Below are 21,187 nucleotides of genomic sequence, written 5' to 3'. Positions count from 1 at the left end.
TTTTTATGAGGCTAGGCATCCTAGCACTCAGAGGCAGATTTAAGTGGATCTCTTTGGGTTCAAAGCCAACTAGGTCCACATGTCACGTGATAGGCGAGCCAGAGCTGAGATGAAAACAGGAGGACACAGAGTGCTTGGAGAGTAAGAATCAAAACAAGAGCACTGAGTTCAATTCCTAGCAACCATCTGAAATGGGATCTGATGCCCTCTTCTGGTGTGTCTGAAGACAACTACAGTGTACTCATATGCATAAAATAAATAAATAAATCTTTAAAAAGAAAAGGAATTGGGGCAAGGGATAGAATAAGGATTACCTTAATCAGAACAAAAGCTATATGAAAAACCCTTACTTTGTAAGCTAATTAAAAATATACTGTGAAAAACAGGAGTTTAAACATAGATATCCTACAAGAGTGAACAGTAATTCCCCAGGAAAACATGGATTATTAAATGAAAAGCTCAGGACTAGACATGGGACACCTCCCCACAAGTTTCTGGGGAGGAAGGCTCCAGAGGCCCAGAGAACAACACAGGCTAGTGTGATTCCTCAGGTTACCGACTAGAACTAGTTGGTAAGATCCTATTGCGGAAAACACACAACGCTTGCAGGACACAGAGAAAGCAGGCTGCAGCTGACCTGGAAACTTCCTTCCTGTTGACTAGCTTTCAGAGTCCACGAGGTGCTCAGCAAGCTGCCAGGAAGAAAGACATCGGTAGCATTCTTCCAGCCAATCCTGAAAGCTACAGTACCAACCTGCCAGGCAAGATGTAATCGCTGGCATGAGATAATAATGATAATAATGAGATAATAATGGCACATAGATAATGGGGACTTATCAACTGCTTCGGATTCGAGTTGAGGCCTCTTCCACCAGAACTTATTGAGGCTTGGTACAGTAAACCTGGTCAAAAGCCCGTGGCTTGGGATGTCACAAGTCCTAGGGAGGAACCTGTACTGTTTTGCTAAGCAATAAGTTGTCAAGCTGCCTTCCGAATACTTACGCTTATACCCATACATGACCAGAGGAGCTTCTCTCCTCAGTGGTCAGCAGTTAATGCAGTGACTTACTAACTGGCCAAAGTCCTGAGAATAAGTGTCTCTCAGTGCTCAGCCCTAACTGGGATATCAATATCCCCACCACCACCAGGCTCAGGGAACAGCTCAGAAGAGTGGCTGAAAGAAAAGAATGTAAGAACCAGAGAATGGGAAGGGTGCTGTGGAGCTTTCTTTGGGATGTGACACTGCCCATTGTACACAGGAACTCACACAGCTGTGATTACCTACCCAAGATCAAGCAAAACTCAATCAAAACTTCAACCGCCAGCACTGCTAAATCCACTAGGATTATTACATTTTAAGGAGAGGCTGTGGATGGGCAGGAGGGCATGTGACAGGTTCCTGGGGAGAAGTGGAGTGGGGAACTGGGAGTTCCTGGAAGGAGTGGAAGTGGGAGTTGATGTTTCCTGGGAGAATGGGAACGGGAGCTGGCGGTGGATGTGATCAAGATACCCTGTTTACATCTGTAAAATTGTCAAAACGTGAAGATATTCTACTTTCATGTCACTTCTAGCCAGGCATGATGGTACATTCCTATGATCCTAGCACTGGGAGATGAAAGCAAAGTTCAGAAATTCCAGTTCATCTTTGACTACATAGTGAATTAAAGGCAAATCTGGCTTGCATAAAATCCTCTCTAATAAAATGTTTAAAAAAATCCAAGTTGGGGGTGTGGCTCAGTGGTAGAGTATTAGCTCAGCACATGCACAGCCCTAGGGTCTATCCTCAGTGCTGCAAACAAAACGAAATGAAGCAAAACACAAAAAACAAAGCATGAAATGAAAAGGGAAGGGTGGGGAGGGAAGGAGGAAAAGGAATGCGTTGTTTTTAAACTCCTCCAACTTAGAAAGCTCTCATTTTATTTCTTTCTGTTATTCTTTTTTTGTTTGGTTGGTTGGTTTGTTTTTTTTATTTATTTTTGTTTTTTGTTTGTTTTTGTTTTTGTTTTGGTTTTGGTTTTTTGAGACAGGGTTTCTCTGCAGCCCTGGCTGTCCTGGAACTCACTCTGTAGACCAGGCTGGCCTCGAACTCAGAAATTCACCTGCCTCTGCCTCCCAAGTGCTGGGAATAAAGGCGTGTGCCACCACATCCAGCATTTTTCTATTATTTTGAGACAGAATCTCATCTCATGTAGCTCAGGTTGCCCTTGAACACCTCAGGCTATTGCTTTCACCTCCAAGTGCTACTATTACAAGCGAGGGCCACCACTGCTGGCTCTGGAAAACTTTTGAACAAATTTGATGCCATTCTTACAGTTTGCTCCCCAGCCGCCAAGGACGTTCTCTATGCACTCAGGTATGACCCTGTGCTGCAGAGGATAATCATGAACAGCGACAGTCAAGCAGCTGTGTCTGTGACCTCTTGTTACTTGAGCATCTATTAGCACACTCCACTTTTGATTCCATCAGCATCCTCTCATTAATTCCTTCTTGCCTCCCACAAACATGCTCTTTGTGTACTCACTAGAAGCCCTCAAGGAGGGGAAAACCAAAAGATTTGAGAGAAGACCCTTTGAGCTCCTGGGCTTGGGGTTTCTTCTTTGTAATGCTGGTCTGTGAACTCAAGGCTTCCCAAGAGAAACAAGGGGAAATGTGACAGGTGTTATGTTGTCAAGCATATGTGAAAAAGTCATCATTTCTACTAAGACAAAGCATGCGAAGCCGAATGCTTATAAATTACCTTACTAAGGTCCACGTACCGTTGGCCACATGGCTCAATTGCCCAAATAGGAGTTTACCAGTCCTAATTATGGAAGCATCCTAGGAATCCACAATCTCTGGAGAAAATACATTCCTAATCTAAGCCACCTTTTTAAATTTTAGCTTTATGTATATGAGAGTTTTGCCTACATTGATGTGTGTGGCTTGTATCAACAGAAACCAGAAAAAGGCACTGGATTCTTTAGGGCTAGAGTTATAGGTGGCTATGAGCTGCTATGTGGGTGCTGGAAATCAGACCTGGGTCCTCTGGAAGAACAGCCAGTGTTCTTAACCACAGGGCCACCTCTCCAAACCACCATTCAACAAGTACTCAAATTGTGCTCCCTCCCACTCCCCTGTGTCCTCAGAAAGGCCAAACAGTCTTTTCCTAAAACCCAGATGGGGTGAGGTCAAATTTAGAAGCAAATCACCAAGTATCGTTTCAGTACCTAAAGCTCCTAAAATATCAGACAGTAAGACTAGGAAATCAAAGACTTCCCTTATCTTTACACAGGGGCAAATATCCTGGCACTCAGGAAATAAGTATAAAAGAATGTTTTTTTAAAAATAAGGTGTTTTGGTTTTTAGTAAATGTTTACAGTACAATTCTGATATTAGTAGAAGTTCAGGATAGGGGTAACTGTACTAATAAAGATTCTATAAGTGATTCCAACTTCATGTTGTGTAAGACTACAAAGTGACAGATCCACTGCCAGTTTATCTTGGGCTTGAGCCTGTCTGGTTAATTCTTACAGTCAACTGGACACAACCTAGAGTCACCTGGGAAGAGAGAACCTCAGTGGAAGAACTGCCTTCAGATTGGCCAGGGGCATGTCATGTCTGTGGAGCAAAAGATTGATACAAGAGGAAACAGCCTACTGTGGGTGGTACCACCCCTAGGCAGTTCTGGCACAGCTTAGTTAGGGTTTTACTGCTGTGAACAGACACCATGACCAATGCAAGTCTTATAAAAGACAACATTTAATTGGGGCTGGCTTATAGGTTCAGAGGTTCAGTCTATTATCATCAAGGCAGAAACATGGCATCCAGGCAGGCATGGTGCAGGAGGAGCTGAGAGTTCTACATCTTCATCTGAAGGCTGCCAGTGGAAAACTGACTTCCAGGCAGCTAGGGTAAGGGTCTTAAAGCCCACGCCCACAGTGACACACCTACTCCAACAAGGCCACACCTTCTAATAGGGCCACTTCTGGACCAAGCATATAGAAACCATCACATGGCATATGTAAGAAAGCTGGGAGGGCACACATCAATGGGTAAGTCAGCAAGCAGAATTCCTTTACTGCTCCAGCACTGAGTTCCTTCAATGATGGACTGTGACCTAGAAGTGTGCGGTAAGACAAACCTTTTCCTTCCCCAAGTGGCTTTCAGCAATGCTTTATCACAGCAACAGAATGAAACTAGGCCAGGTCCCTGAGTAGCCATTCGCTGCCTACCTCTAGCATGCTCAGGACTCTCAGGCTAATCCTTTTTGGAATGCATTAACAGACCAATGGCTTCCACAAACTCAAAGCTAAAATGTCACCATCTGAAACCAATACAGAGACTTCCTGCTTTACTATGACCCACCTACCTCCTGTTCCCACCAATGTATTTGAAATGACTTATAACTTGCTCTTCTTCTGCAGGTACGAAAACTTCATGATGGCTAAAGAGATGGCTCAGTTGGTAGAGGCACTTGTTGTTAAACCTGAAGACCTGGCCAAGACCCACATATTAGAAGACGAGAATGACTCCCAGAAGCTGTTCTCTGGTCTCCAAATGTACAACTTGGAACACACAAAACCTAAATAAATGAAATTTTAAAACTTCATGAAACTATATCCATGTTGGAATGTTAATTGGGGTAACCTGCATCTTACTTCTACTCTTTTCTTTAGAACAGTGATAGAATGCTTATATGATACGTGCAAAGCACTGTTATATTTCTAGCAGAAAGACAGGGAAAGAAAGAGTGAAACGTAACAAGCTAGAGAATATATACCAAACCATAAAGAATTGCCATTTGAGAGTAGAGAGTGGATATTTACAGATAATTCTTTCCTCTCTATTATATTTTTCTGAATAATTTAAAGATTTTATGGTAAACATGTTACATTTTTAAAAATTGTTTTCAAAAACCACAACTTGGGCTAATGAGATAATAATAGTCACTAGCCACCTAGGCTAATGACAGAAATTCTATATGTAGTAAGAACGATCTCTCCAGCAAGCTGTCTTCTGAAATACACACACACTAAAATGGGGGGGGGGACTAAATGTGTACAAATATTAAATTTTTAAAAAGCAGAGACACCTGTCACTAGAAGCATTATAGGTGTGGCTGCTGTCACATGTGCTTTAGTAGGTGGCAAAAAGGAGAGAGGTTATGTCTATGCTCAGTGTTCTGACCTGTGAACATCTGAATGAAACACTCCCTGAGAAAACGTGAGTCTGAAACGACCACCATTCAGTGACTTCTCCCCTCCCTCATCCCTCACTATCTATGGCAGGCAGGGAAGCTGACCCCAGGGTCATGACAGTGGGAGACCTGGCCATGTCTCTGTTCACCACAGCACTTGGGGGGGGACAGGCTCTGTACCTCACCTGGGCAACAAGGTAGAGTTGCCCCTGGCAGAGTGGTGTTGGTGAGCTGGCCCCATGAATGCGGGACAAGCTGGCCCTTGGATACCTCTCAGGCCCAGATCCAGGGCTTTAAGTTGGCCCACCCCATCATCTACACCACTGATGAACTGCTAGACTGCATGAGGGGCCTGGTCCTGCAGACCCAGGGCTGTGGGATCTCCATAACACAGGACAGCATCAGGGTATTTGGGAGGAGTTCCTGTGAGGCTCCAGTATCCATGGAGTGGCAGAAGCTAGAGATCTTGTACTAGACAATAAGTCACAGCAATGGGCACTTGCAGGTGGAGAGGCATGGACAAGGAGTGTGCTGTGAACTCACTGGGAGGCATGGTGGCACATTGCAGCTTCCACAGCATGATTTTTTTTTCTCTGTTGGCAGGGACAAGAGGATAGTTGCAAGGGTGGAGGGTGGGTGCAGGGGTAGAGGGGGATGGGTAGGACTGGGGTTCATGGTGTAGAATTCAGAGAACCAGTGAAAAGTTTAAAAAAAAAAAAAGCCAGGGATTAGTTTGTTTGAGGGGTGGGGGAACAACTCCAAGCAAAGTGACCACCAAGCATTCAAAACTAGTGAAGAAACTGGCACATTCTAGGGACATAAACTGCCAAAAACTCTCATCTCATAATATGTCAGAGTCATTACAGGAAAACAGGGGAAGCATTCCACTAAATTCAGGGCCAGAAGTCCAGAATCAGATCTCAATTGTGAAAAGCAACTAGAAATAAACAATCTGTTTCAAATCATCTGCAAAACTGGCCACAAATTCTGGTGCAAGTCAAGTTTCCTTTCTATCTGGACACTTTGTAAGGTGTTAGGCCTTAGGAAGTGTCAAGTCCTCTCAATTTGGTGTGCTATGGCATAAAATGCTGACATAATAATCACATATCTGTATGATCAAGTCTTGATAGAAATTACATGTTGGATCCACTCCTGAGATAGGATGGGTCCAGAATAGAAAAGCATTCTGAACCAAAAGGAGATGAATACACTTATCTGTTCTGCTGGACTCTGTCATCCCACTGAGAAAACAAAGCCTCTTTGAGAGGTGCCCAGCATGTTTTATACACTCAAAGCTAATCTGGCTCATGTTACGCAGAGAAACAAAGATCAGAGTTGCCAATAAATACCTGAAATATGTGTTTTAAATAAACCACTGTCCATTAGAGCAGACAATATCCTGACAATCCACATGGGAATGTTTATCTGGTTACATATGCAGAATGCTCCGTTTCTCTTCCTCTTCCTAGAGTAAACATTAGAAATTGGACAGCAGAAATGAAAAGGGAGACATAACAATTGAAACCATGGAAATTCAAAGAATCATCAGATTCTACTACAAAAGTTTATACTCAACTAAATTGGAAAATATGGATGAAATGGACAATTTTCTAGACACATACAAGGTGCCAAAGTTAAAACAGGATCAGATAAACCATCTAAACAGTCCCATAACCCCTAAAGAAATAGAAGCAGTCATTAATAGTCTCCCAACCAAAAAAAAAAAGCCTATCAGACCTTCAAAGGGGCCCTAATTCCAATTCAAACTATTTCACAAAATAGGAACAGAAGCTACACTACCCAGTTCATTCTATGAAACCACAATTACTCTTATATCTAAACCACACAAAGACAAAACAAAGAAAGAGAACTTCAGACCAATCTCCCTTATTAACATTGATCCAAAAATACTCAATAAAATTCTTGCCAACTGAATCCAAGGTCATATCAAAATGATCAGTCACCACAATCAAGTAGACTTCATCTCAGGGCTGCAGGGATGGTTCAATATACGGAAATCCATCGAGGTAATCCACGACATAAAAAAACTCAAAGAAAAAAACCACATGATTTCATTAGAAACTGAAAAAGCATTTGACAAAATTTAGCATTCCTTCATGTTAAAAGTCTTGGAATGATCAGGAATTCAAGGCCCATACCTAAACATAGTAAAAGCAATATACAGCAAACCAATAGCAAACATCAAACTACATGGAGAGAAACTTGAAGCAATCCCACTAAAATCAGGACTAGACAAGGCTGCCCACTCTCTCCCTACCTATTCAACATAGTACTTGAAGTTCTAGCTAAGGCAATTAGACAACAAAAGATGGTCAAAAGGAATACAACTTGGAAAGGAAGAAGTCAAAATATCACTAGTTGCAGATGATATGATCGTATACTTAAGTGACCCCAAAAATTCCACCAGAGAACTCCTAAACCTGATAAACAACTTTAGCAAGGTAGCTGGATATAAAATTAACTCAAATCAGTAGCCTTCCTCTACTCAAAGGATAAACAGGCTGAGAAAAAAATTGGGAAATGACACCCTTCACAATAGCCACAAATAATACATACCTTGGTGTGACTCTAACCAAGCAAGTGAAAGATCTGTATGATAAGAACTTCAAGTCTCTGAACAAAGAAATTGAAGAAGATCTCAGAAGATGGAAAGATCCCTCATGCTCATGGATTGGCAGGATTAATATAGTAAAAATGGCTAACCTGTCAAAAGCAATCTACAGATTCAATGCAATCCCCATCAAAATTCCAACCCCAATTCTTCATAGAGTTAGAAAGAGCATTTGCAAATTCATTTAGATTAACAAAAAACCCAGGATAGTGAAAACTGTTCTCAACAATAAAAGAACTTCTGGTGGAATCACAATCCCTGACCTCAAGCTGTATTATAGAACAATAGTGATTTTTAAAAAACAAACAAACAAAAAAACACTTCAAAAACACTTCAAGACAGAGAGGAAGATCAATGGAATAGAACTAAAGACCCAGAAATGAACCCACACACCGATGGTCACTTGATCTTTGACAAAGGAGCTAAAACCATCCAGTGGAAAAAAGACAGCACTTTTAACAAATGCTGCTGGTTCAACTGGTGGTTAGCATGTAGAAGAATGCAAATTGATCCATTCTTATCTCCTTGCACAAAGCTCAATATGGGTACAAGGGAAAAATTCCTGAACAGAACACCAGTGGCTTGTGCTATAAGATCAAGAATCGACAAATGGGAACTCATAAAATTGCAAAGCTTCTGTAAAGCAAAGGACACTGTCAACAGGACAAAATGGTAACCAACTGTTTTAGTCAGGGTTTCTATTCCTGCACAAATGTCATGACAAAGAAGCAAGTTGTGGAAGAAAGGGTTTATTCAGCTTACACTTCCACATTGCTGTTCATCACCAAGGAAGTTCAGGACTGGAACTCAAGCAGGTCAGGAAGCAGGAGCTGATGCAGAGGCCATGGAGGGATGCTCTTTACTGGCTTGCTTCCCCTGGCTTGCTCAGCCTGCTCTCTTATAGAACCAAGACTACCAGCCCAGAGATGGTCCCACCCACAAGGGGCCTTTCCCGCCTTGATCACTCATTGAGAAAATGCCTTACAGTTGGATCTCATGGAGGCATTTCCTCAACTGAAGCTCCTTTCTCTGTGATAACTCCAGCTGTGTCAAGTTGACACAAAACTAGCCAGGACACCAACAGATTGGGAAAACATCTTTACCTACATCTGATAGAGGGCTAATATCCAATACACACAAAGAACTCAAGAAGTTAAGACTCCAAAGAACCAAATAACCCTATTTAAAAATGGGGTACATAGGGCTGGTGAGATGGCTCAGCAGTTAAGAGCACTGACTGCTCTTCTGGAGGTCATGAGTTCAGATCCTGGTGACCACATGGTGGTTCACAACCATCTGTATGAGAAACAAATTAAAAAATATATATATATGGGCCGGAGCAAATGGGTCAGAGAAGAGGGAGAAGGGAAGTGGGGGTAATGGGGTACAGAACTAAACAAAGAATTTTCAACTGAGGAATATCCAATAGCCAAGAAGCACCTAAAGAAATGTTCAGCATCCTTAGTCATCAGGGAAATGCAAATCAAAACAATCCTGAGATTCCACCTCATACCAGCCAGAATGGCTAAAATAAAAAACTCAGGTGACAGCAGATGCTGGCAAGGATGTAGAGAAAGAGAAACACTCCTCGGGGTTGGGGCTTTAGCTCAGTGGTAGAGCGCTTGCCTAGCAAGCGCAAGGCCCTGGGTTCGGTCCTCAGCTCTAGAAAAAAAAAAGAGAAACACTCCTCTTGGCTGGTAGGAATGTAAGCTGGTACAACCATTCTGGAAATCAGTCGGCGGTTCCTGAGGACCCAGGAATCACTCCTGGCCATATACCCAGAAGATGCTCCAACTTGTAATAAGGACACATGCTCCACTATGTTCATAGCAGCCTTATTTATAATAGCCAGAAGCTGGAAAGAACCTAGATGTCCCTAAACTGAGCAATAGATACAGAAAATGTGTTACATTTACACAATGGAGTACTACTTAACGACTAAAAACGATGAATTCATGAAATTCCTAGGCAAATGGATGGAACTAGAAAATATCATCCTGAGTGAGGTAACCCAATCGCAAAAGAACACACATGGCATGCACATCACTAGTGGATGCTAGCCCAAAAGCTCCAAATAACCAGGATACAGTTCACAGACCACATGAAGCTCAATAAGAAGGAAAACCAAAGTGTGGGTGCTTCAGTCCTTCTTAGAAGGAGAACAAAATACTCATAGGAGCAAATGTGGAGATAAAGTGTAGAGCAGAGACTAAAAGAAAGACCACCCAGAGACTGTCTCACCTGGGGATTCATCCCATATATAGTTACCAAACCCAGACGCTATTGTGGATGCCAAGAAGTGCATGCTGAAAGGAGCCTGATAAGGCTGTCTCCTGAGAGGCCCTGCCAGAGCCTTACAAATACAGAGGCAGATGTTTGCAGACAACCATTGGACTAAGTTCAAGGTCCCCAATAAAGGAGTTAGAGAGAAAGAACTGAAGGAGTTGAAGGGGTTTGCAACCCCATAAGAACAACAACAATATCAACCAACCAGTCCCCCAAGAGCTCCCAGGGACTAAGCCATCAACAAAGGGGTACATATGGCTCCAGCTGCATATGTAGCAGAGGATGGCCTTGTCAGGCATCAATAGGTCCTTGGTCCTATGAAGGCTGGATAGATGTCCCAGTGTAGGGGAACTGAGGTCGAGGAGGTGGGAGTGGGTGGGTAGGTGGAGGAACACCCTCAGAGAAGCCGGGGTAGGGATGATGTGATAGGGTGTTTCCGGGAGGGAGGGAAACCAGGAAAGGGGATAACATTTGAAATATAAATAAAGAAAATATCAAATAAAATAAAAGAAATTAGACAGGTCATACAGAAGCTGTGAACAGCTTTACACAGAAATCAAAAGTAACAGAAGGATTTTAAAAGGAACATTTGAATGGGGTGCAGACTAGAGATGCAGCACATTAGATCGAACAGCAGTGAAAAGCATCAACTAACTCCTGCTTCCTAAGAATGAACAAATCCCAGCAGGATGGACCACCCTGAAGAAAGAAAATAAAGAAATGTAAAGTATTCTTACATGAACATGTGTCTTTCAGATACAATAGTAAAGTAAATCCTTATACAAGGTAATTGTGAAAGTTTGTATATGCTTGGCCCAGGGAGTGGCACTATTAGGAGGTGTGGCCTTGTTGTAATAGGTGTGTCACTGTGGACATAGGCTTTAAGACCCTCATTCTAGCTGCCTAGAATACAGTATTCTGCTAGCAGCCTTCAGATGAAGATGTAGAACTCTCAGCTCCTCCTGTACCATGTCTGCCTAGATGCTGCCACGTTCCCACCTTGATGATAATGGACTGAACCTCTGAACCTGTAAGCCAGCCCCAATTAAATGTTGTCCTTTATAAAACTTGCCATGGTCACAGTGTCTGTTCACAGCCATAAAACCCTAACTAAGACAGTAATTAAAGTGTTACAACTTGGCAAGATCACAGCGCATGTCTGACTGTGCTTCAAAATGTCTGGTTGCTATTATTCATGATGTAATGCACACTCTTTGTTCTGAACAGGTTCATTCTTCAAGAAACACCTTAAATTAATATGTGAAAGTATATTCTCTTTTCCTACTTAAAAAAGGATCCAATCTTGGAATATTTTAGATATATAAATATACATAAGCACACATGTATATATAAATATATCACATCCTTACAATCAATAATTTTTAAACAATGAAACAAATACTTTGTACATAACCAGAAAAATCCCTATGAAAATCAAACAATAGACTGTATCGCAAATAGAAGTTCATCCTGGGTCTGGCAAGATGGCTTAAGGGGTTTGATGATTTGACAAAGAAAGGCTCCCATAGGCTCACACGTTTGAATATTTAGTCCCCAGTTAGTGGGACTGTTTGGGCAGGATTAGGAAATGTGGCCTTGTTGGGAGAGATGTAACACTTGGGACTAGCTTGAGGTCTCAAAGACTCTGGCCATTCCCACAGTGCTCTCTGCCTCCTCTTCCTCTTTTTTTTTTTTTTTTTTTTTTTTTCTAGACAGGGTTTCTCTGTGTACTCCTGGCTGTCCTGGAACTCACTCTGTAGACCAGGCTGGCCTCAAACTCAGAAATCCACCTGCCTCTGCCTCCCAAGTTCTGGGATTAGGCGTGCACCACCACTGACCGGCTTCTCTGCCTCCTTCTAAGGGATGAAGATATGAGCTCTCAGCTGCTACTCCAACTGTCCACCTCCATGTCCTTGCCCCACCATCACAAACACTAACTCTCTATAGCCATAAGCCCAATTAAACTCTTTCTTTTTTTTTTTTTTTCCATTTTTTATTAGGTATTTAGCTCATTTACATTTCCAATGCTATACCAAAAGTCCCCCTTACCCACCCACCCCCACTCCCCTACCCACCCACTCCCCCCCTTTGGCCCTGGCGTTCCCCTGTACCGGGGCACACAAAGTCTGCGTGTCCAATGGGCCTCTCTTTCCAGTGATGGCCGACTAGGCCATCTTTTGATACATATGCAGCTAGAGTCAAGAGCTCAGGGGTACTGGTTAGTTCATAATGTTGTTCCACCTATAGGGTTGAAGATCCCTTTAGCTCCTTGGGTACTTTCTCTAGCTCCTCCATTGGGAGCCCTGTGATCCATCCATTAGCTGACTGTGAGCATCCACTTCTGTGTTTGCTAGGCCCCGGCATAGTCTCACAAGAGACAGCTACATCTGGGTCCTTTCGATAAAATCTTGCTAGTATATGCAATGGTGTCAGCGTTTGGATGCTGATTATGGGGTGGATCCCTGGATATGGCAGTCTCTACATGGTCCATCCTTTCATCTCAGCTCCAAACTTTGTTTCTGTAACTCCTTCCATGGGTGTTTTGTTCCCACTTCTAAGGAGGGGCATAGTGTCCACACTTCAGTCTTCATTTTTCTTGAGTTTCATGTGTTTAGGAAATTGTATCTTATATCGTGGGTATCCTAGGTTTTGGGCTAGTATCCACTTATCAGTGAGTACATATTGTGTGAGTTCCTTTGTGATTGTGTTACCTCACTCAGGATGATGCTCTCCAGGTCCATCCATTTGGCTAGGAATTTCATAAATTCATTCTTTTTAATAGCTGAGTAGTACTCCATTGTGTAGATGTACCACATTTTCTGTATCCATTCCTCTGTTGAGGGGCATCTGGGTTCTTTCCAGTTTCTGGCTATTATAAATAAGGCTGCTATGAACATAGTGGAGCATGTGTCCTTCTTACCAGTTGGGGCTTCTTCTGGATATATGCCCAGGAGAGGTATTGCTGGATCCTCCGGTAGTACTATGTCCAATTTTCTGAGGAACCGCCAGACTGATTTCCAGAGTGGTTGTACAAGCCTGCAATCCCACCAACAATGGAGGAGTGTTCCTCTTTCTCCACATCCTCGCCAGCATCTGCTGTCACCTGAATTTTTGATCTTAGCCATTCTCACTGGTGTGAGGTGGAATCTCAGGGTTGTTTTGATTTGCATTTCCCTGATGATTAAGGATGTTGAACATTTTTTCAGGTGCTTCTCTGCCATTCGGTATTCCTCAGGTGAGAATTCTTTGTTCAGTTCTGAGCCCCATTTTTTAAGGGGGTTATTTGATTTTCTGAGGTCCACCTTCTTGAGTTCTTTATATATGTTGGATATTAGTCCCCTATCTGATTTAGGATAGGTAAAGATCCTTTCCCAGTCTGTTGGTGGTCTTTTTGTCTTATAGACAGTGTCTTTTGCCTTGCAGAAACTTTGGAGTTTCATTAGGTCCCATTTGTCAATTCTCGATCTTACAGCACAAGCCATTGCTGTTCTGTTCAGGAATTTTTCCCCTGTGCCCATATCTTCAAGGCTTTTCCCCACTTTCTCCTCTATAAGTTTCAGTGTCTCTGGTTTTATGTGAAGTTCCTTGATCCACTTAGATTTGACCTTAGTACAAGGAGATAAGTATGGATCGATTCGCATTCTTCTACATGATAACAACCAGTTGTGCCAGCACCAATTGTTGAAAATGCTGTCTTTCTTCCACTGGATGGTTTTGGCTCCCTTGTCGAAGATCAAGTGACCATAGGTGTGTGGGTTCATTTCTGGGTCTTCAATTCTATTCCATTGGTCCACTTGTCTGTCTCTATACCAGTACCATGCAGTTTTTATCACAATTGCTCTGTAGTAAAGCTTTAGGTCAGGCATGGTGATTCCACCAGAGGTTCTTTTATCCTTGAGAAGAGTTTTTGCTATCCTCGGTTTTTTGTTATTCCAGATGAATTTGCAAATTGCTCCTTCTAATTCGTTGAAGAATTGAGTTGGAATTTTAATGGGGATTGCATTGAATCTGTAGATTGCTTTTGGCAAGATAGCCATTTTTACAATGTTGGTCCTGCCAATCCATGAGCATGGGAGATCTTTCCATCTTCTGAGATCTTCTTTAATTTCTTTCTTCAGGGACTTGAAGTTTTTATCATACAGATCTTTCACTTCCTTCGTTAGAGTCACGCCGAGATATTTTATATTATTTGTGGCTATTGAGAAGGGTGTTGTTTCCCTAATTTCTTTCTCAGCCTGTTTATTCTTTGTGTAGAGAAAGGCCATTGACTTGTTTGAGTTAATTTTATATCCAGCTACTTCACCGAAGCTGTTTATCAGGTTTAGGAGTTCTCTGTTGGAATTTTTAGGGTCACTTATATATACTATCATATCATCTGCAAAAAGTGATATTTTGACTTCCTCTTTTCCAATTTGTATCCCCTTGATCTCCTTTTGTTGTCGAATTGCTCTGGCTAATACTTCAATTACTATGTTGAAAAGGTAGGGAGAAAGTGGGCAGCCTTGTCTAGTCCCTGATTTTAGTGGGATTGCTTCCAGCTTCTCTCCATTTACTTTGATGTTGGCTACTGGTTTGCTGTAGATTGCTTTTATCATGTTTAGGTATTGGCCTTGAATTCCTGATCTTTCCAGAACTTTTATCATGAATGGGTGTTGGATCTTGTCAAATGCTTTTTCTGCATCTAACGAGATGATCATGTGGTTTTTGTCTTTGAGTTTGTTTATATAATGGATTACATTGATGGATTTTCGTATATTAAACCATCCCTGCATCCCTGGAATAAAACCTACTTGGTCAGGATGGATGATTGCTTTAATGTGTTCTTGGATTCGGTTAGCGAGAATTTTATTAAGGATTTTTGCATCGATGTTCATAAGAGAAATTGGTCTGAAGTTCTCTATCTTTGTTGGATCTTTCTGTGGTTTAGGTATCAGAGTAATAGTGGCTTCATAAAATGAGTTGGGTAGAATACCTTCTACTTCTATCTTGTGAAAAAGTTTGTGCAGAACTGGAGTTAGATCTTCTTTGAAGGTCTGATAGAACTCTGCACTAAACCCGTCTGGTCCTGGGCTTTTTTTGGCTGGGAGACTATTAATAACTGCTTCTATTTCTTTAGGGGATATGGGACTGTTTAGAAGGTCAACTTGATCCTGATTCAACTTTGGTACCTGGTATCTGTCCAGAAATTTGTCCATTTCGTCCAGGTTTTCCAGTTTTGTTGAGTATAGCCTTTTGTAGAAGGATCTGATGGTGTTTTGGATTTCTTCAGGATCTGTTGTTATGTCTCCCTTTTCATTTCTGATTTTGTTAATTAGGATTTTGTCCCTGTGCCCTTTAGTGAGTCTAGCTAAGGGTTTATCTATCTTGTTGATTTTCTCAAAGAACCAACTCCTCGTTTGGTTAATTCTTTGAATAGTTCTTCTTGTTTCCACTTGGTTGATTTCACCCCTGAGTTTGATTATTTCCTGCCGTCTACTCCTCTTGGGTGAATTTGCTTCCTTTTTTTCTAGAGCTTTTAGATGTGTTGTCAAGCTGCTAGTATGTGCTCTCTCCCGTTTTTTCTTGAAGGCACTCATAGCTATGAGTTTCCCTCTTAGAAATGCTTTCATTGTGTCCCAAAGGTTTGGGTACGTTGTGGCTTCATTTTCATTAAACTCTAAAAAGTCTTTAATTTCTTTCTTTATTCCTTCCTTGACCAAGGTATCATTGAGAAGAGTGTTGTTCAGTTTCCATGTGAATGTTGGCTTTCTGTTATTTATTTTGTTATTGAAGATCAGCCTTAGTGCATGGTGATCTGATAGGATACATGGGACAATTTCAATATTTTTGAATCTGTTGCGGCCTGATTTGTGACCTATTATGTGGTCAATTTTGGAGAAGGTACCATGAGGTGCTGAGAAGAAGGTATATCCTTTTGTTTTAGGGTAAAATGTTCTGTAGATATCTGTCAGATCCATTTGTTTCATCACTTCTGTTAGTTTCAGTGTGTCCCTGTTTAGTTTCTGTTTCCATGATCTGTCCATTGGTGAAAGTGGTGTGTTGAAGTCTCCCACTATTATTGTGTGAGGCGCAATGTGTGCTTTGAGCTTTACTAAAGTTTCTTTAGTGAATGTGGCTGCTCTTGTATTTGGAGCATAGATATTCAGAATTGAGAGTTCCTCTTGGAGGATTTTACCTTTGATGAGAATGAAGTGTCCCTCCTTGTCTTTTTTGATGACTTTGGGTTGGAAGTCAATCTTATCAGATATTAGGATGGCTACTCCTGCTTGTTTCTTCATACCATTTGCTTGGAAAATTGTTTTCCAGCCTTTCATTCTGAGGTAGTGTCTATCTTTTTCTCTGAGATGAGTTTCCTGTAAGCAGCAAAGTGTTGGGTCTTGTTTGTGTAGCCAGTTTGTTAGTCTATGTCTTTTTATTGGCGAGTTGAGACCATTGATGTTAAGAGATATTAAGGAAAAGTAATTGTTGCTTCCTGTTATTTTAGTTGTTAAAGGTGGCATTCTGTTCTTGTGGCTGTCTTCTTTTAGGTTTGTTGAGGGATTACCTTCTTGTTTTTTCTAGGGCGTTGTTCCCGTTCTTGTATTGGTTTTTTTCTGTTATTATCCTTTGAAGGGCTGGATTCGTGGAGAGATAATGCGTGAATTTGGTTTTGTCGTGGAATACTTTGGTTTCTCCCTCTATGATAATTGAGAGTTTGGCTGGGTATAGTAGCCTGGGCTGCAGTTTGTGTTCTCTTAGTGTCTGTATAACATCTGTCCAGGCTCTTCTGGCTTTCATAGTCTCTGGTGAAAAATCTGGTGTAATTCTGATAGGCTTGCCTTTATATGTTACTTGACCTTTTTCCCTTACTGCTTTTAGTATTCTATCTTTATTTAGTGCATTTGATGTTCTGATTATTATGTGTCGGGAGGAATTTCTTTTCTGGTCCAGTCTATTTGGAGTTCTGTAGGCTTCTTGTATATTCATATGCATCTCATTCTTTAGATTTGGGAAGTTTTCTTCAATAATTTTGTTGAAGATGTTTGCTGGACCTTTGAGTTGAAAATCTTCATTCTCATCCACTCCTATTATCCGTACGTTTGGTCTTCTTATTGTGTCCTGGATTTCCTGGATATTTTGAGTTAGGATCTTTTTGCATTTTCCATTTTCTTTGATTGTTGTGCCGATGTTCTCTATGGAATCTTCTGCACCTGAGATTCTCTCTTCCATCTCTTGTATTCTGTTGCTGATGCTCAAATCTATGGTTCCAGATTTCTTTCCTAGGGTTTCTATCTCTAGTGTTGCCTCGCTTTGAGTTTTCTTTATTGTGTCTACTTCCCTTTTTAGGTCTAGTATGGTTTTGTTCATTTCCATCACCTGTTTGTATGTTTTTTCCTCTTTTTCTGTAAGGACTTCTACCTGTTTGATTGTGTTTTCCTGTTTTTCTTTAAGGACTTGTAACTCTTTAGCAGTGTTCTCCTGTATTTCTTTAAGTGATTTATTAAAGTCCTTCTTGATGTCCTCTACCATCATCATGAGATATGCTTTTAAATCTAGGTCTAGGTTCTCAGGTGTGTTGGGGTTCCCTGGACTGGGCGAAGTGGGTGTGCTGGGTTCTGGTGATGGTGAGTGGTCTTGGTTCCTGTTAGTAAGATTCCTCCGTTTACCTTTCGCCATCTGGTAATCTCTGGAGTTAGTAGTTATAGTTGACTCTGTTTAGAGATTGTTCTTCTGGTGATTCTGTTACCGTCTATCAGCAGACCTGGGAGACAGATTCTCTCCTCTGAGTTTCAGTGCTCAGAGCACTCTCTGCTGGCAAGCTCTCTTACAGGGAAGGTGCGCAGATATCTTGTATTTGGACCTCCTCCTGGCCGAAGAAGAAGGCCCAAAACAGGACCTTTCTCAGACACTGTGTTGCTTTGGCAGTTCCCAGGTGGTACAGACTCTCACCTAAGCAGACTAAATTCCTAAGTTCCTTGGAGTCCCGGGACCAAGATGGCGACCGCTGCTGCTGTGGCTTAGGTCGCCTCCCCAGCCGGGCGGGCACCTGTCCTCTGGTCCGGAAGGTGGCCGGCTGTCCCCGGCCCACACAGGGTGCTGCCTCAGCGCCTCTGTGCTTCTGCCTGTTCCAGAAGCTGTCAGGTTCTCTGGCGCACCCTCTCACCTGTTCAGACTAATTTCCTAAGTTCGGCGGGTCCCGGACCAAGATGGCGACCGCTGCTGCTGTGGCTTAGGCCGCCTCCCCAGCCGGGCCTAAACTCTTTCTTTTATGAGTTGCCTTGGTTATAGTGTTTTATCTCACCAATAGAAAAGCAACTAAGACCACAGGTGAAGGTGGCTACCACCAAGGCTAAAGACCTAAATTCAGTCCCTGGATGCACGTTAGAAGAATCTCTTAAAACTTGTCATCTGAGGCAGAGGCAGGCAAATTTCTGAGTTCGAGGCCAGCCTGGTCTACAGAGTGAGTTCCAGGGCAGCCAGGGCTACACAGAGAAACCTTGTCTCGAAAAAAAACAATAAAAATAAAAATAAACTTGTCATCTGACCTCCACATGTACACCATGGCAGGCATACAACACGTGTATACCATGGCAGGCATCAACATTTAACAATTTTTTAAATGTAAAGAATAATTTCAATGTTCAAACTATAGTTGGGATCATATTGCCAATAGAACCACATAGACTTCAAAAACAGTTACATCTAAAGGAAATTAGTTAGGGTACCCTTAGGAGTATTATCAATAAAGGAACACCTACATTGGAACTTCTCAGAACATATAATCAAGGAGTTGCTAGTATTGTTGACAAAAACTTCAGCCAAGCTTAACAATCAACTCTGGTCTAACTAAACCCCAACTCCAAACTGAAGGAGTGAGTTTATGGGAATCTGCCTTCGTATCGTCAGGTCTTTAAAAGTATTCAGTTGGGTTTTGCAGTGTTGGAAATGGAACCATACTTGGCCATACTAGGCAAGCTGCTCTGTGTTACATGCCTGGCCTAGAAAAACAAAATCTCTGAAAAAAGTCAGTACTGTACAGTACTTTAAATATCTAAAAATAAAACAATACTACAATTTACCAATGAAGGCTACTTTTAACACATTGAAGTTTTCATCTGTTGATGTGTACACATTTTTCCTAAATAACTATAATCATATCAATACACTTAGGATCCTACTTTAAATTTTTTTTACTTAAATATTCCACATCTCAAAAAAAAAAACCACTTAAAAGCTACACATTCTTCTTCCCTTGCACGTCTATTTTCCTTGAACACTTGCTACGGATTAGGGACACTGTACCAGGATAGACGAGGACACATCTTGTCAAATCTTCCAGGTGCTGGATCACTGCTGATTCATTTCTAAATTATAGCAGGCAATACTGTCATTGATACAGTGGGTGGGCAAAGCAGATATGTATAAAAATTGAGCAGAGCAGACTGCTGTTAAACTTTCTCACAGTTAAGTACGGCACCATGCTGTGCTATTGCATGCTTGAACAAGACATACATAGAAATATCTTTATCAGAGTCAAGGTTGAATACTATGAAGAGTTTGGAGACATTTGTAAGAGAAACTATTCTACATAAACTTCTGATGTTTAGCACTGTGGCTACAGTTCTCAATTTTACTGTTTGTTACTGAGCAGATTTGTACAAAACACACAGAGCACACAGTACCATTTCAGAAACAGAAAAGACTCTAGCATGAAAGGGCTAATTAAAGTATACAAAGAACAGTATGCTACCAACTCTAAACTAATGCCACATATGAGAAATATGTCTTTAAACACTAAAGTGAATATCTAATATAAATATATAAAACCCAATCTCATAAAAAGCCCAGGAAAGAAAGTAGTGTGATACTGTAGTGGTGACTCAGAATAAATTTTTAAGAATTTATTTTTTTGAAGAGCTGTGCCCTCCTCTCACCAGCTGCAGTACTCAGGAGGGCAGGCCCTGCACATTGCCAGGGCAGCATACAGTAGTAGAACTGAGCTTGGTGGCAGGAGCACAGGTGAACTGGCCCCACCACTAGTCAACTCGGAAGTGCTGTAAGCAAGGGAAAAGTGCTTTCCCCTCCCATCACCCCTGCCACTTGGGCAGGTGGGAGAGATGAGAGCTGGAGAGCTGACCCCAAACCTCACTGGCTACAACACTTGAGAGAGCAGGCCCTGAACCTCACATGGGCAGGACAGCAGAGGTGCAGGTGAGCCAGTCCCAAGGGCATGAGAGTGGGAAAGCTAGCCAGGGCAATGCTGGAAAGCTCACCCTGCTGACCAACTCAGCTACTACCCAGGCCCAAATCCAGGAACCAACATCTACCCCATCTATAAACTGCTGGAGCATGTAGAAGGGCTGGTTCTGAAGAACCAAAGCTACAGGATCTCCATGACACAGAGCAACAACAGGATATCTGAGAACAGTCCTGGTGAGGATCCACAGATGCAGATACTCACAGCCAACCATCAGACTGAGCCTGGGGACCGCAATGGAAGAGCTAGGGAAAGGACTGAACGAGCTGAAAGGGATTGCAACCCCATATGAAGAACAATATCAACTAACCAGACTACCTAAAGCTCCCAGGGATGAAATCACTAACCAAAGAGTATACATGGAGGGATCTATGGCTCCAGCTACATATGTAGCAGATGATTGCCTTATCTGACATCAATGGGAGGGGATGCACTTGGTCCTGTGGAGGCTTGACGCCCCAGCATAAGGGGATGCTAGAATGGTAAGGTGAGAATGGGTGAGTGGGTAGAGGAGCACCCCCAAAGAGGCAAAGGGGGAGAGGGAGAATGGGATGGGAGGGGTTGTGGAGTGGTAACCTGAGAGGGAGATATCATTTGAAATGTAAACAAATAAAATGATTAATTAAAAAGAAAAAGAAAGTGTAGCAGAAGCCAGAGGCCTCAAACCAGACAAATGACTCATTGCAAGGAAAGAAGTGTGAACAGAGGGGTGTACTGTGGGACACACTGTGACATGCTACATGACAAAATGGGTTTTTTAGTTGTTTGTTTTTAATTTTATTCTTTTTTATTCATTACTGGGGGGTAAGGGCAGAAGGTGGATACAAAGAGACAAAGAAATGAGTAGGACTGGAGT

At 42.0% G+C, this 21,187-nt stretch overlaps 1 protein-coding gene and 1 non-coding gene across 12 annotated transcripts in view; one reads left to right on the top strand and one right to left on the bottom strand.

Moving 5' to 3' along the window:
- Unc13b (unc-13 homolog B) overlaps nucleotides 1–21,187 on the bottom strand; it is a 218,681-nt gene that overhangs the window by 123,175 nt on the left and 74,319 nt on the right. The window lies entirely within an intron of this gene.
- On the top strand, nucleotides 5,071–5,200 carry Gm23709. The gene has a single exon (XR_003955516.1). It is a non-coding gene; the product is annotated as a small nucleolar RNA SNORA17 (small nucleolar RNA).

This window comes from Mus musculus, chromosome 4 (assembly GCF_000001635.26).
Source record: "Mus musculus strain C57BL/6J chromosome 4, GRCm38.p6 C57BL/6J".
Lineage (NCBI taxonomy): Eukaryota > Metazoa > Chordata > Mammalia > Rodentia > Muridae > Mus > Mus musculus.
This window is presented reverse-complemented; position numbering and strand designations above follow the sequence as displayed.